General features: G+C 39.7%; 1 protein-coding gene across 3 annotated transcripts in view; it reads right to left on the bottom strand.

The window, feature by feature from the left end:
- Nucleotides 1-11,630: 11,630 nt before the first annotated feature.
- Nucleotides 11,631-17,573, bottom strand: part of BANK1 (B cell scaffold protein with ankyrin repeats 1) — a 1,115,425-nt gene continuing 1,109,482 nt past the window's right edge. For 2 of the 3 annotated variants that reach the window (XM_069743641.1, XM_069743642.1), the window contains exon 20: nucleotides 11,640-11,773. The gene's annotated coding sequence lies outside the window, so the exon portion shown is untranslated. Of the gene's footprint in view, nucleotides 11,774-17,573 lie in introns of all 3 variants that reach the window. The other variant, XM_069743643.1, reaches the window with a different exon arrangement.

Raw genomic sequence — 17,573 nt, 5'->3', positions numbered from 1 at the left:
CCATTTTTCTGTCCCATGACAGGAAAAGAAAAGACAAAAATATTGTCAGTGCCGGATCGAGCACAACGGCTCTCACCAGACTGTAATGGCTTTCTTTGGCTTTCCGCAATAGTGTCTGTCATTTTGTGAGACAAAATAGTGCTGCATTATTTTTCAAGAATTTTTTAAGGTATCTCTGAAGTAAGTTCTATATGACACTTCCAAGTACAAGGGTACAGAATCCAGAGACTATATCCGTTTTACAAATGTTTTCTTTTTTCACATACTTGTCACTAAGTTCTACACACTGTATAATGGGATTAGCAAATGAACAGATGGCACAATAAAATATTTATGATTCAATGATTTGTTCTTTAAAGATTTTGCAGAATGTAGAATGCAATTTTGGGAGAATGTATTATTGCATTTGTGTTTCCCAGGCAGTGCACGGCTACACTTAGAGCCTTTAATGAGACTCATTTATCAAAGGGGTATACTTTATTCCAAATGAACCTTATAGAAGAAATGTAATTTCAAAGACTGGAAAACATTTCGGGATACTTTGTAAAGAAAAGCTACATTTACTTCAGGAGAGGCTTTATTTTAAGCTGTGAAATAATGAAATGTTTAGAGTATTTCTTTTCTTATTTTGAGGAAGCAAAAAAGAAATTAACATGTTCTCGATGCATGCAGTCAAAATAAAACAGTAAATATTAGATTGTGACATGCAGTCTGTGATCCTTTACAAATGCAGTGTTTTATCAGTATTTGTGGCTTTTTTTTAGCCAAACACAAGAATGAAATCAAATATCAGTTTTTCCTTTTATACCTTTGCTTTTTTGTCTGTCTCATGCCGTGTTTGGCTCATCAAACAATCTAAAAATCTCCATGTTTGATTCTATGCACGCTATGTTTAATTCAGTTTTTCCTATATTCAGTATTTCACATTCCATTTGAATCTGCTTCTCTTTTAGTCTCAAAAATGGCCAAAATAATTGCCATAAAAACAGCATCCTTAGTTTGGTCTCACCATACAGCTCTGGCAAAAATTAAGAGACCTCCACATCAAACCCCTGTCATGGGCAGCCCAATCTCCAGACCTGAACCCCATTGAAAACCTCTGGACTGTAATCAAGGAGGATAATGGATAGTCACAAGCCATCAAACAAAGAAGAACTGCTTAAATTATTGCACCAGAAGCAGTGTGAAAGACTGGTGGAAAGCATGCCAAGACGCATGAAAGCTGTGATTAAAAATCATGGTTATTCCACAAAATATTGATTTCTGAACTCTTCCTGAGTTAAAACATTAGTATTGTTGTTTCTAAATGATTTTGAACTTGTTTTCTTTGCATTACTTGAGGTCTGAAAGCGCTGGGTTTTAATTAATTTTGACCATTTTTCTTTTGTCAGAAAAAAAATTGAAAATGTATTGCTTGGAACTTCGGAGACATGTTGTCCGTAGTTTATAGAATAAAAGAACAATCTACATTTTACTCAAAAATATACCTATAAAGAGAAAAATCAGACAAACTGGTCTCTTAATTTTTGCCAGAGCTGTATATATATATATATATATATATATATATATATATAGTTGTGCTCAAAAGTTTACATACCCGGGCACAATTTTTGCTTCCTTGGCCTTTTTTTTCAAAGAATATGAATGATAACAACAAAACTTTTTCTCCACTCATGGTTAGTGGATGGGTGAAGCCATTTATTGTCACACTTCTGTGTTTTCTCTCTTTAAATCTTAATGACAACCCAAAACATCCAAATGACACTGATCAAAAGTTCACATACTCCATTTCTTAATATCGTGTATTGCTCCCTCTAACATCAATGACAGCTTGAAGTCTTCTGTGGTAGTTGTGGATGAGGTTCTTTATTTTCTCAGATGGTAAAGCTGCCCACTCTTCTTGGCAAAAAGCCTCCAGTTCCTGTAAATTCCTGGGCTGTCTAGCATGAACTGCGCTCTTGAGATCTCCCCAGAGTGGCTCAATGATATTGGACAAATGTAAGGATCTAATCTGAAACGCGAGTCAGGGCGCGTTCCTGCATCCGCTCGTGTGACCACTCAGGTAACGACCTTACTTGGCTACCTTCCATTATTTATTTACATCTGTGTCAGTCTCTTCTTTGTGCTCCAACCCTGCCGTCTGTATACCTCATGGATGCAACGCCTCTACTCTACATGACCTGATCTATCCAATTACTGACATTGTGCAGCATGTAATGACTTTGTATTACCGTGTAACACCAATCATGGACACATAGATGCACATGCTTCAATACATTTTTCTGTCCCTTGGCATGTCTAGTATCTACTTCAGTGTTATTTCAGTATACGGCCCAGGGCATTTTTTATGGTTATGCCATTCCTCTGGTTATATTTATAATCACTTTTGTGTATTTAGGCACATTTTTTCTCACTATATTTATACTTCTGTGTATACAGGCAAATTTTTGGTTACCTACCTCCTAGTACGTCTCATTGCACGGTCCATTAATTTCTTTATTTGTTTGAATTCTATACACCCCACACATTATATATTTCCACATATACTTTTTTTTTTGCATTTATTGGACCTTTGTGGATTCCTTGTTATACCCACATATTAAACATTTATGCAATTATTTTTGGGTTTATTGTGTTAATTATTTGTTTCCTGCTATTGTAAATCATAGTGTAACTGGTCACACCTGTGGGTGCAGGAACTTCTTGTATGTTGTTAGTACCATTTTTGCCCTCTTTTTTACGCTTTTGTCTCAATAAAAATTACAAGTTTTATATTTTTTACCCTTTGTCCTATCATTTTTTATGACCGTCCTGTTTGGTTTTTCCTCATCATTGATTTGCCTATTGTCCTGTAGCTCATCCCAGCCTTCTGCAGGATTACAATTTTGTCCCTGGCATCCTTAGACAGCTCTTTGATCTTGGTCATGGTGGAGAGGTTGATGTGTGAGAATTCTTGCTGGTTGGTAGGTGATCAAATACTTATTTCACGCAATAAAATGCAATTTAATTATTTGAAAATCATACAGACTGGCTTTTATTTTTTGATTCTGTCTCTCACAGTTGAAAATGTGTTGTGCGATTTCTCCTGAGTACACCGATACCACATGTGTGGTTGAACACTACTTTTTAGGCACAGTGCAAAGTTCAGAAGGGAAAAAGTTCCATATTGAAGATCAGATTTAGCTTGACTGGTTTGAGAGTGCCATGTCACATTAGCAGAACCACTGAGGTGCCATACCAGCAGAACCCCCCATAAGTGACCACATTTTACCAACTACACCTTTCAATGAATCATCTATGGGTGCAGTGATCATATTGACACCACAAGTCTGTCAAGTAATTTTATATCATTGGGCAGTGAAGAAAAAATAATTACATTTTTACCACCAAGATTTTGTGTTAGCCCCAGATTTTACATTTTCACACTAGGAAATTGATAAAAATGTCTCACGATTTCTGCTAAATGTAGAAATACCCCATATGTGGCTGTACAGTCCTGCTTAGCCATTCAGCGAGACTCAGGAGGGACGGAGTGTTCTTTGCCTCCTGGGGCACAGATTTTCTTAGAATAGTTTGCAGACCCCCTAAGGGCTAGAAAAGAAGAATCCTCACTCAAGTGACCCCATTTTGGATATTACACCCCTTTGGGAATATATCTACAGGTCTATTGACGATTTTGACTTCATGGGTATTTTCCAGAAGCAAGCGGTAGGAGAGTAGTGCCCAGTACGTTGTTGTGACCAGCACCTAGAGACATGCACTTGTAAATTAGGCGGCATCTCATCGCTACAGAAATGCCAAACATGTGGACGCACAAATACAGTTGTGCAAACAAATCATCAAGATCTGTTGCTGGCAGCTCCCTTTGATGGCATAGATGTGCTTGATGGAAGATAAGTCCAGAGATACTGAAAGTCAGGGTAGTACATTTTAGGTCACTAAGGTTGTTCATAGTATCATAAGCAACATGCCATGTGGCCTGGTGTTTTTTAAATTAAAAATGACTTCTGGAATAATGGCCATACCACAGGTTCCATGACTAAATTGGAGAGTTGTTGTACTTTGGAATTAAAACTATAAGGGTTTGGCTACAGTAAATTATGCAACTCCACACCATAATCCCAGGAGTAGGACTGGTGTAACATTCCCTGGTAAAGGACTCTTCATGGCCTTGCCCATGTTGCCTTTGACTTCACGCCACTGTTCTCAAAGTCCATCATGGTGCAGAGTAAGATGGCAATAGAGGCTGAAAAGGAGGTCTATCCTCTTCAGTAATGAGCCCTCCACTTTTCTTTGATGCAAAAACAGCCAGTAATTGTTCTGGAGGCCAGATAGCATGAAGAGGACTTCAGGAGGGAGCATTGCACGTCTTCTACTCCAAGGATTAAGGTGTGTCATTGCATAATGTTGGGCCACCAGTCCCCTCTAGTCTTCATTTTATGTATACTAACAGCCCGACGTTATATTGATTTGATCATGGAACTAGTGGCATGGTCATTTCTCCAGAGTGTCCCAGAACTTAGCCATTTTCAACATGACAATGCCAGTCAATATATTTCTCATCCTATTGTGAGCAGCCTGCTTGACCTAAATGTGCTACCGTTGACTGCATTGTCTTCAGTGCATTCAACATAGCAAAACTTTCCTTAGACAACCATTACTGGAAACCTGTAAACTGTTTCATGCTGCTGAAACTACGGGTTGCATTAATTAGAGCAGCATGAATAATATTTACACTGTAATGCCAGAGAGTTTCAGAGAAAAATATACCTGGCTGCAATTTATAAACTTTTTTGTTGTTATTAATGCCAGATCTACATGTGGTTTCTTTATATAGTAAATATATATTAAAGACAGAGGTAGATATCTATGGATAAGAGACCTACCTAGGACTCTATGAAAGTGTTTGCAACTTAAAGGGATTATCTGGGTAAGCAATGTATGGTGCAGGAACAGTGTGGCTCAGTACATTGTTCAGTGTCTGCTCATGGGTTCTGCACTTATTATAGTAAATGTGAGATAAGGTGCAAGACATGGGAGCAGTTTCTAAACAATGTATTGAGCTGCACTGTTCTGTCTCTGCATTGTTTACATTGGTCCACTACTGGAGCAGGTAACAGCTGATTGGTTTCGGTGATGGATGTCGGACATCCACCAATCTCATATTGATGACTATCGTGCAGATAAGTCAGCCATATGTTAGTCTCGGAAAACCCCTTTAAAGATATGTCATTTTTGTAATAATGAACTATGTTTGCATAGCACTCATTAGTGAAATGAGCTAGTTTAGTCTTGTTAATTTTCATGAAATACCACAGAAAAAATATTACTCTCAGTGTTAAAGATAATCTTGAAGCTGGGATACCTTTTAGGGCTAACAATAATAAAATAAATGATGTTACAAAGCAAGATTGACTGGCAGTTCCAAGCTAGTGTGAACAGTTGCATAGTAGAAGCACCCATCTCCATATACAATACACAAAAAAAGTTGCACTCTGTAGTGCTAAAGCATGCCAATATGAAATATAAATAGCAATACTGCTTCTGGATACTAGGAAAAAACTGAGATGCTTAGCACATAATTTGGCCAATTCATGGATGCCCAGCAGCTAACGACAAGGCGGTCTCAAATGTCCTGGGTCCTATGTGTCTACATATAGGGTGTCCACACACCCCACAAACCCTATACTTAGATATTTTCAACTTTGTCGCCATAAAAGTAGGGGGGCTAGACACATTTTTTGCACAGGGGTCCCAAGCTCTCAGTGTCCGCCCCTGGCTAGACCATTAGAGATTTAACCACTTTAACCCTGCATCTAAGTATTACACTGACAAGCAAAATGGTAGCAATGTTTTGATCGTTTGACTTTTAGGCTCCTATATCTCACCATACACTACTGAGAGTATCACTTGGTTATTGTAACATTTGGTCACTTTGTGACACAATATTACAGTGAATTTATATTGGAAAGTAATGTATTTAAATATTATGTAGCACTTCAAATGACAACAATGTGTAAAAGTGATTTTCCAGGGGGTCCAATTTTTTCCAACATTGACCCTGCCTCAAGTTAGCTATGAGTCACAATAAGCCACTAATAGTCTTTCACCTACATCTACTTGAATCATTTATCAATGGCCAAAAACTGTCTGCGTAAGCCCAAATAAATCAAGCACTAGCCTATGTTTTCAGGATATACTGTACAATGATGCTGATTTTCCTCATTGCCAAATTTCTACATTTATATTTTAAACTCTATTCTGAGTAGAATTATAATGATTGCTTTAAATCAATCTATACTTCAATTTTAATATTATTTCAAGAACCTATTTAATATTATATTCTGTAGGGTTTTCATTTTCATTTATTACATTTCATAAATATTTTGTGCAGGTTTATAAGTTAATACAGCCAACACCAACCTCAGTCACGGCACCCTTGCCAGTCTTATGTATGATTGGGCGACATGTCTCTCTTTAGAGTCGTTGTCTGGTCCAAATCAGTCACTCTGTCTGACTGTAGACTTATGAATCCCATCAGAGTGCGTGCGCTGCTTGGATGCCCCGGTTTCTGACCAGAGACCGAAGGGTGTGTATGAGTTATACATACTCCCGACCGCGTTCTCTAGTCAGACACGTCCATTGGCAGGCCACGTCACTAGACGGGGCACAGCCTTGACTCAATACAAGTGTATGTATACATGTGTGCCCACTGGCCTGGAGAATGTATAAGCATACATACCCTCCCGTCCCATGTCAGAAACCTGTGATTCTTAAGTCTGCAGTCACACAGACAGACTGCAGACTTATTGATTTGGACCGGATAACCTCTTTAAGTAGCAGAGTGGCTGAGCATTGTGCATGTAATCTTAAAATAATACATTGAAATGTTGTCCAATCTGGGAGATTTTTGGCATATTAACAGGATAAGTCATAACTGTCCAATAGATGTGGGCCAAATGCCAATCTTTGGAAGAAAAGAAGAATATAGATAGAGTCATGCATACTTTTCCACCTCGTTATTCCTGGCAGTGTACAATGCGGCTCCATTCTCAAGATTGATACATATCCAGTGGTGGTATCTATTGGATATTTTGTCGCTATGTCAAAGATGCATTTTAAAACCGTGTTGCCATCAATGATGAAATGCTGGAGATCACAGAGGGACAAGCCACATAAGGCAATCTGGGGAAACTCTCACAAAGAGTCAATGAGAAGGAAGTACGAAAACTTTCATTTAAACTTTTCACATGCATAATGACAGCTTTTTTTTCCTGGCCCTACCTTTATTCCCATTCAACACATTTTTCACTTAGACTTGATTGTCGGTTTGTTCTTTTAATCATTTTTCACGGTTTTGTAACATGTAACAATAGCAATATTTACATCCATTATTATCCCTTGTTGGGCCTGTCTTTTACTTATCCTCCTTCAGATATGTCCCATTAGGCTGTAGCTGACGTGATGCGTGCTACCTTTTCACGCACACACAGCGGAGCCTCTTGGCGACGTGATCAGCATTGCCATGGTGACTCTCAGCATGATATGCCCCTGACTAACACAATGCCATACCATCTAATCTCAGACACACCTAAACTGTTTCCAATCATCATTTTTCCCAGGTTGTATTCTTTATAATTTATTTGTTATCCTCCCTCCTATTTATTCTTTATCAGTCTCTGGATGTATTGCACGTGCCTTTTTGTCCAGCTAGATTTACTTTATAGGTCATATTTACTTGGCAATTATAAGTGCATATATTCTGAACCCACTTTTCATAAATAACTCTATATCCCACATGTTGCTAATGTTTGTATCTCTGTTTTTTAGTGAATATTTGTGAACAAGGCTCAGAAGAAGCAGAATCGTCAAGTTTGACATTCACATTTTGTTTGAAATGTCACAATATCTTTTGTTTGATTACACAAGTTATTCACTGCACAATTCTTGGATTTAAATAAATTATCTCCAATTTAACACTTTCAAAAGGGCTGTTTTTCACTTTTAAGGATGGGGCAACTAACACCCCATCAACTAGTCAAAGCCCTAATTAGCATAGGAAACAGGGACAATATAAATGCTTTTTTTAATATTCATTTGACAGAAAAACTTAATACAGGGCTGGTTTGGCAGGGAATTTACTCATATAAATAAGTGAATGCTACTGGATTGAAGGGCATGGGGGACCTGACAGGTTCCCTTTAAATCTACTTAGTTGTCATGAAAGGCAATAATTTTCACATACTGTATATACTCGAGTATAAGCCGACCCGAAAATAAGCCGACCCCCTTAATTTTGCCACAAAAAACTGGGAAAACTTAATGACTCGAGTATAAGCCTAGGGTGGAAAATGCAGCAGCTACCGGTAAATGTCAAAAGTAAAAATAGATACCAATAAAAGTAAAATAAACTGAGACATCAGTAGTTTAAGTCTTTTTGAATATCCATATTGAATCAGGAGCCCCATATAATGCTCCATACAGTTCATGATGGGTTCCCATACAAAATACGCCCCATATAATGCTCCATACAGTTTATGATGCTCCATAAGATGCTCCATAAGATGCTCCATATTAAAATATGCCCCATACAATGCTGCACAAATGCTGATTATGACCCCATAAGATGCTCCATAGATACATTTGCCCCGTATAATGCTCTACAAATGTGGATTATGGCCCCATAAGAAGCTCCATAGAGATATTTTCCCCATATCATGCTGCACATAGCCCCATAAGATGCTCCATACAGATATTTGCCCCATATAATGCTGCACATGGCCCCATAAGATGCTCCATACAGATATTTGCCCCATATAATGCTGCACATGGCCCCATACAGATATTTGCCCCATATAATGCTGCACATGGCCCCATAAGATGCTCCATACAGATAATTGCCCCATATAATGCTGCACATAGCCCCATAAGATGCTCCATACAGATAATTACCCCATATAATGCTGCACATGGCCCCATAAGATGCTCCATACAGATAATTGCCCCATATAATGCTGCACATAGCCCCATAAGATGCTCCATACAGATAATTACCCCATATAATGCTGCACATGGCCCCATAAGATGCTCCATACAGATAATTGCCCCATATAATGCTGCACATGGCCCCATAAGATGCTCCATACAGATATTTGCCCCATATAATGCTGCACATGGCCCCATAAGATGCTCCATACAGATATTTGCCCCATATAATGCTGCACATGGCCCCATACAGATATTTGCCCCATATAATGCTGCACATGGCCCCATAAGATGCTCCATACAGATAATTGCCCCATATAATGCTGCACATAGCCCCATAAGATGCTCCATACAGATAATTACCCCATATAATGCTGCACATGGCCCCATAAGATGCTCCATACAGATAATTGCCCCATATAATGCTGCACATAGCCCCATAAGATGCTCCATACAGATATTTGCCCCATATAATGCTGCACATGGCCCCATACAGATATTTGCCCCATATAATGCTGCACATGGCCCCGTAAGATGCTCCATACAGATATTTGCCCCCATACAATGCTGCACATGACCCCATATGATGCTCCATACAGATATTCGCCCCATATAACGCTGCACATGTCCCCGTAAGATGCTCCATACAGACATTTGCCCCATATGCTGTTGCTGCGATTAAAAAAATAAAAAATTACAGTGGGGCAAAAAAGTATTTAGTCAGTCAGCAATAGTGCAAGTTCCACCACTTAAAAAGATGAGAGGCGTCTGTAATTTACATCATAGGTAGACCTCAACTATGGGAGACAAACTGAGAAAAAAAAATCCAGAAAATCACATTTTTTTTAACATTTAACATTTTTTTAATCACTGTTTTTTTAACAATTTATTTGCATATTATGGTGGAAAATAAGTATTTGGTCAGAAACAAAATTTCATCTCAATACTTTGTAATATATCCTTTGTTGGCAATGACAGAGGTCAAACGTTTTCTGTAAGTCTTCACAAGGTTGCCACACACTGTTGTTGGTATGTTGGCCCATTCCTCCATGCAGATCTCCTCTAGAGCAGTGATGCTTTTGGCTTTTCGCTTGGCAACACGGACTTTCAACTCCCTCCAAAGGTTTTCTATAGGGTTGAGATCTGGAGACTGGCTAGGCCACTCCAGGACCTTGAAATGCTTCTTAGGAAGCCACTCCTTCGTTGCCCTGGCGGTGTGCTTTGGATCATTGTCATGTTGAAAGACCCATCCACGTTTCATCTTCAATGCCCTTGCTGATGGAAGGAGGTTTGCACTCAAAATCTCACGATACATGGCCCCATTCATTCTTTCATGTACCCGGATCAGTCGTCCTGGCCCCTTTGCAGAGAAACAGCCCCAAAGCATGATGTTTCCACCACCATGCTTTACAGTAGGTATGGTGTTTGATGGATGCAACTCAGTATTCTTTTTCCTCCAAACACGACAAGTTGTGTTTCTACCAAACATTTCCAGTTTGGTTTCATCAGACCATAGGACATTCTCCCAAAACTCCTCTGGATCATCCAAATGCTCTCTAGCAAACTTCAGACGGGCCCGGACATGTACTGGCTTAAGCAGTGGGACACGTCTGGCACTGCAGGATCTGAGTCCATGGTGGCGTAGTGTGTTACTTATGGTAGGCCTTAATACATTGGTCCCAGCTCTCTGCAGTTCATTCACTAGGTCCCCCCGCGTGGTTCTGGGATTTTTGCTCTCCGTTCTTGTGATCATACTGACCCCACGGGGTGGGATTTTGCGTGGAGCCCCAGTTCGAGGGAGATTATCAGTGGTCTTGTATGTCTTCCATTTTCTAATTATTGCTCCCACTGTTGATTTCTTCACTCCAAGCTGGTTGGCTATTGCAGATTCAGTCTTCCCAGCCTGGTGCAGGGCTACAATTTTGTTTCTGGTGTCCTTTGACAGCTCTTTGGTCTTCACCATAGTGGAGTTTGGAGTCAGACTGTTTGAGGGTGTGCACAGGTGTCTTTTTATACTGATAACAAGTTTAAACAGGTGCCATTACTTCAGGCAATGAGTGGAGGAAAGAGGAGACTCTTAAAGAAGAAGTTACAGGTCTGTCTGAGCCAGAAATCTTGATTGTTGTTTCTGACCAAATACTTATTTTCCACCATAATATGCAAATAAATTGTTAAAAAAACAGACAATGTGATTTTCTGGATTTTTTTTTCTCAGTTTGTCTCCCATAGTTGAGGTCTACCTATGATGTAAATTACAGATGCCTCTCATCTTTTTAAGTGGTCGAACTTGCACTATTGCTGACTGACTAAATACTTTTTTGCCCCACTGTACATACTCACCTCTCAGGCCCCAACACTTGCTATATTCACCTGCTCCCCATTCCAGCATAAGAGAGGGTTACTTTCAGCCCAAAAAAGTGGGCTGAAAATCTCGGCTTATACTCGAGTATATACGGTATGTCTTTCACATTTTTCTTACTACCAAGCAAAGCCTTTAAAATGGTCTTTAATGCAATAATAAAGACACAAAGTCTTTTAACATTTATGTAGAAATACCTTAATCACTGTAAAATTAAAAAGTCATGCTTTAAAATGGGGATGAACTAAATGAAAATTATTATAAAAATTGGCATAAAGTTTAATTAATTCAATAGGTTTTTAATAAAAAATCAGTATCCTCCGTCAATGTCAGTATGAGTACTTAAAAAATATTTCCATTTTATCCCTTGAGCTGTTTCGTCTAAATACTCAGATTCTTGATTCTTCATAGTACCATGTTAGCCGAAACCTATAAATTAAAAGGGATTTTTTTTTATTACATAAGTTCATGGTTGACAGTGAGAACAGTGCATAACTGCTTTAAAGAGCAGTTTTCAAAATTACTACAAAATTGATACGATAGCACATGTCAAAATAAAAATTAGACCATGGGCATTTCTTCTAAGAATAGAAAAAACTCAAATAAAGCAACTTTGCTTTAAGGACGATTAAATTCCATATGGTTACCTTCTCACTTTAGGATGATAGATTAGTTTAATATCTTAATTTACAGTAGTTTGTAATCTGGTTTGGTAGCTATAAGTGGCGCACAGGTAGGAGCTGCATCAAGGGTGCAAAGAAGGTAGCAGTATTATAAATGTAACATGGTTGATGTAGGGTCCTGCTACAAGTTTTGTATTGAGACATAGGAGCTACAATATATGTCAGTGCTTTTATTAATTTATTGCAGCAATGGAGTGTTGTCACACATCTAAGTTCCCTGCACCTAGTATTATACTCACAAGCATCATCTTCATATTTTATCATTGCCACTCCTGTGGGATTGCTCTAGTCCCAATTCATTGTAAGCCTATGAGAGCCAGAACGAGGTTTAGATTTACATTGTGAGCTTGTGATGGTTACTTCAGACTTCCGGTCAATCAGAAGTTGTGGTCACAAGGTAACGGTGCAGGACTAGAGCGATGTTGGGAAGAGTTGAAGATGGCAGCTGGTAAGTAAAATACTAGAGTCAAGGAACTTAGAATAGTAGCACCACTCCAGTGCTAAAATAAATAAACCCGCTGGAGCAGTGCTTTAACTACGGTATGTAGTTAAAAGGTAGGTTGGACCAATCTTGAATTAAGATATTTGGGGATCAAATCAAGGCTCCATTAAGAAAGACAAAATACTATAAGGAAATGTACCACCTCTTAGTGTACAAGTTTGGTTCTTCGTTACAGGAGTTGTCCAATGTGAACTTTTTCCCCGCCCCTTCACATCCTTTATAGCTTTTCAATACTTACTCAGTTATGAAAATGAATATAAAGCAGATTTCCTCATTAACTATGTATGCGCATTGTTGGCATTGTGCAGACATTATGTCTTATCATCCTGTTCATTCTAAATGAACTGAATGAAATCCCACCCTTTGGTCATTATTAGTAAGCACTTTCGACTGCTCTGTTGCTCGATTCGATTAGCATGCATAATGTATGTCATTGTAGCAGACAAGCATTTTTTCTGAAGATTGGCACTCAATGGGAGGAGAGAGACAGAGAGGGAGAATACTTTGTCTATCTGCATTATGTAACTTGATACCTGTTGTTAAAACTATTTTTTTTAATGGCTAAATTAAATAAGACAGATTTGATAAATTAAAGGTGTTGTCCAAATGAAATAAAAATTATTTTGCAGGCATTTATGGGTATAAAATAATAAATGAAGCAGCACTCACTCTCTGAACCAACCCATGGTGCTCCGATGATCTCTGTTGTGAGGCGAAGTGATGACATCCTATTATTTAGTGATCTGACTAATGTTTGGTCATAGTGGTTAGATAACCGGAATGGGATGTCATCAGATATACAGCTGATGATGTCCCATTCATGTCACCTGCTGAAGGTAATCATAGGCCTTAGTGGTCAGATGAGAATGGGATGTCAATTTCTGGTCCAGAGACCAATTAAGTAGTTTGCACTGGAGAAATAAGGATTCCGCCAGGTGAGTATTTTTTTATTTATAAATTTTAAATCATTAAATGCCTCTTGAAAAATTTATTTTATTATTTAAAGTGAAGAACGAAAGGGTAACAATGTTTTGAACTTGTGACTTTCATGCTCCATATCTCACTATCCACTTCTGCTTTGAACTTCAGACATTATTTTATAGACAGTCATCTTGGATATCTCATACTTAAAGGGAACCTGTCACCAGCCCAGGCGTTTGAAACTAAAAGAGCCACCTTGTGCAGCTGTAATGCTGCATTCTGACAAGGTGGCTCTTTTAGTTATTGGTGCTGTAAATGCAGAAATAATCCGTTTTGTAATTTGTCCGAAATACCTGTCTTCAGTCCTGGAGGCAGGTCTTTCCCCCCTGCTGCAGACGCCTCACAGCCATCACTCAAGTTTTCTTGGCACCGGGCGCCACCTCCTCAGCGCTGTTTGTTTTGAAATCTGCCTGCGCCCTTTTGTCTTGCCTGCAGCAGGCGCAGTGAGTGCTGCCCGTCTGTCCTCATATGCAGTCTCGCTGACTGCGCCTGTGCGGCCGCCCTGCTTGTGAATCCCAGCCCCTCAGTGTCTTATGATTTATTCACACTGCGGGGCTGGGATTCCTGGGCATGCGCACTGCGACCTGGGTGAGTGGCTTAGATACGCAGTGCGCATGCCCAGGAATCCCAGCCCCGCAGTGTGAATAAATCATAAGATACTGCGGGGCTGGGATTTACAAGCAGGGCGGCTGCACAGGCGCAGTCAGCGAGACTGCATATGAGGACAGACGGGCAGCGTTCACTGCGCCTGCCCCAGGCATGGCAGAAGAGTGTAGGCGCCGGCAGATTTCAAAACAAACAGCACTGAGGAGGCGGCGCCCGGTGCCAAGAAGACTTGAGTGATGGCTGTGAGGCATCTGCAGCAGGGGGGGAAAGACCTGCTTCCAGGACTGAAGACAGGTATTTCGGACAAATTACAAAATGGACTATTTCTGCATTTACAGCACCAATAACTAAAAGAGCCACCTTGTCAGAATGCAGCATTACTGCTGCACAAGGTGGCTCTATTAGTTTCAAACACCTGGGGAGTGGGGGTGGGGGCGTGAGAGGTTCCCTTTAACTTTGACTTGCAACTATTTAGCATATGATTAGTTTTGCAGATTTTTGTAATGTCACTGTATTGTTACTGTTTTGATCCTAAAGATCTAAATTTTAATTTGTATTATTTTGTTAGTATTTTGGGCAGCACGGTGGCGCAGTGGATAGCACAGCAGCCTTGCAGCGCTGGAGTCCTGGGTTCAAACCCCACTAAGGACAACATCTGCAAAGAGTTTGTATGTTCTCTCCGTGTTTGCGTGGGTTTCCTCCGGGTACTCCGGTTTCCTCCCACATTCCAAAGACATACTGATAGGGAATTTAGATTGTGAGCCCCAACGGGGACAGCGATGATAATGTGTGCAAACTGTTAAGCGCTGCGGAATATGTTAGCGCTATATAAAAATAAAGATTATTATTATTATTATTATTATTAAGTGCACCTTTGGCCTTCAACACTGCCTGAATCATTCTGGGTATGCTGTCAATCAGATTCAAACATGTGTCAACCGAAATTTGATCTCAGGTCTCTTCTACATGTTCTCAAAGTTGGTGCATACTTGTTAACTCACATATTTTCTTCAACTCTACCCACAAATGTGTGATTGGGTTGAGGTCTGAGGACTGTGGGGGCCATTCCAGCACCTCTACTTCATTGTCATTGAACCATTTCTACACCAATCTCGATGTATGCTTCTTGTTGTTGTCTTGTTGGAACACTATGTAGCCATTTTCATGCCCATAGTACTTTACTACACAAAGTAACTTGTAGAATACTCACAGATAGCTCACTACCTTCGATCCTGGTCAAGTATCTGATGCCTTTGGCTGCTAAACAACCCCATATCATCAGGTTCCTCCACCAAACTTGACATTTCCTTCAATTTCTCAATCCATTAGCCTCTTTTTCTCTTGTTTTTTTTTAAACCCATTTGCACTTATCAAAACCTAGTCTATTAACTTTCATGTCATCTCTCCAAATCACTCGTTTCAAATCATTAAATGTCCACTTTTAGTACTTGTTTGCGAACTCGAACCGACGCTTCTTATGACAATATTGAAGTTGAGGCTTCTTCACCTTTTTTCTGGCCACCATTCCAGACTTGTGCAATGTGCTTGCATCGACTCCTGTGATTTTACTGTTATGAATAGTGTTGAGCGATACCTTCCAATATTCAAAGGTATCGGTATCGGATGGTATCGGCCGATATCCAAAAAATATCGGATATCGCCGATACCGATACCCAATACCAATGCAAGTCAATGGGACACAAATATCGGAAGGTATCCTGGATGGTTCCCAGGGTCTGAAGGAGAGGAGACTCTCCTTCAGGCCCTGGGATCCATATTCATATAAAAAATAAAGAATAAAAATAAAAAATATGGATATACTCACCCCTCCGAAGGACCCTGACTGTCACCGCTGCGAGCGTCTGCCCCTGTCCCTAAGAATGCAGTGAGTGAAGGACCTTCGATGACATCACGGTCAGGTGACCGGTCACCTGACCGCTCACGTGACCGTGACGTCATCGAAGGTCCTTCACTCACTGCATTCTTAGGAACGGAGGCAGACGCTAGCAGCGGTGACAGCCAGGGTTCGCCGGAGGGGTGAGTATATCCATATTTTTTATTTTTATTCTTTATTTTTTTCATGAATATGGATCCCAGGGCCTGAAGGAGAGTCTCCTCTCCTCCAGACCCTTGGAACCATACGCACCGCACACGCCGATTCCGATATCGCAAAAATATGGGAACTCGGTATCGGAATTCCGATACAGCAAATATGGGCCGATACCCGATACTTGCAGTATCGGAATGCTCAACCACTAGTTATGAAGCATATGAGCCACCTCCACTGCCGCGTTTGTCGTGCCAGGATTGACAGACATTGGGGTGAGCCGACTTGTTGACTCCAATTTTTTGCCTGGATGTCCACCGTATGGCGTCTGAATGGATGGACTTACTTAATTTCATATTCTTCCAACTCTCTTGGCACTCACATGATGCATTTTGGCAATTTTCTTGACAAAGAGACCACTATCGATGAGCTGGATGATGCTGTTTCTTTTTTCTTGGCAAATCATCTTCATGGCTGCTCCTCGATTCGTACCAATGACCTTTCACTTGGGAATCAATTTAATAACACACTGAGCTATTAGGGAATGTGAGAACAGTATTTACAAGTATTTTGTAGTGCTCAGGAAGAAAAATATTTTTCCACCACTATAAGCAAAACAGTAACAATACAGTGACATGACAAGAATCTGCATAACTAATCATATGCTAAATAGCTGCAAGTCAAATTTGTGTTTGAGATAGCCAAGATGATTGTCTATAAAATGATGGTTGTCTCATGATCAAAGCAGTAGTAGATGGTGAAATATAGAGCCTGAAAGTCAAAAAGTTCAAAATATTATTACTCCTTTTGCTCGTCACTGTATTTTAATGAACAACTCATCTAACAGTAGTGCTTATCAAAATATAAACATGTCAGGAGATATCATATTGGGAATAACTGTTTAACCCTTTCCAGTCAAGGCTATTTTTAATTTTTCCTTATTTTGTTTTCCCATGTTCGTCTTCCAAGAGCAACACATTTTTTAATCTTCTGATCAGATGTCCTGTGCTAATCAGAACATCAATCAGGAATAGTCAGCATGATTACATCTCTGATTCTAGTAGCAGCTGTTCAGTACTATAGAATTGCTCAGAACTGGCGGTTCTGGGCAGTTCTATACTGGCACAGAGCGGTAAACAGTCGCCAAACAAATTTATCGTCTCACTAATGGTTAAACTGATGATTTAAACAGTGGCTTGTTTTAAATTTTATTTCTATACAATGTACCATTATGGCATTATTTAAATTACTTGGCCACTTTTTTGATGGCCTATCCTCAGAATAGGTTATAAGCATCTGACTTGTATGGGTATGACACTTAGTATCTACTCTGATCAGTTTTTATCAGTAATGGTGGGGTGCCAGAAGTTCTTGGTTGCTGCTGGGACCCAACAGCTGTGTCATTTCTTT

This window comes from Ranitomeya imitator, chromosome 1 (assembly GCF_032444005.1).
Source record: "Ranitomeya imitator isolate aRanImi1 chromosome 1, aRanImi1.pri, whole genome shotgun sequence".
Classification (NCBI taxonomy): Eukaryota; Metazoa; Chordata; class Amphibia; order Anura; family Dendrobatidae; genus Ranitomeya; species Ranitomeya imitator.
This window is presented reverse-complemented; position numbering and strand designations above follow the sequence as displayed.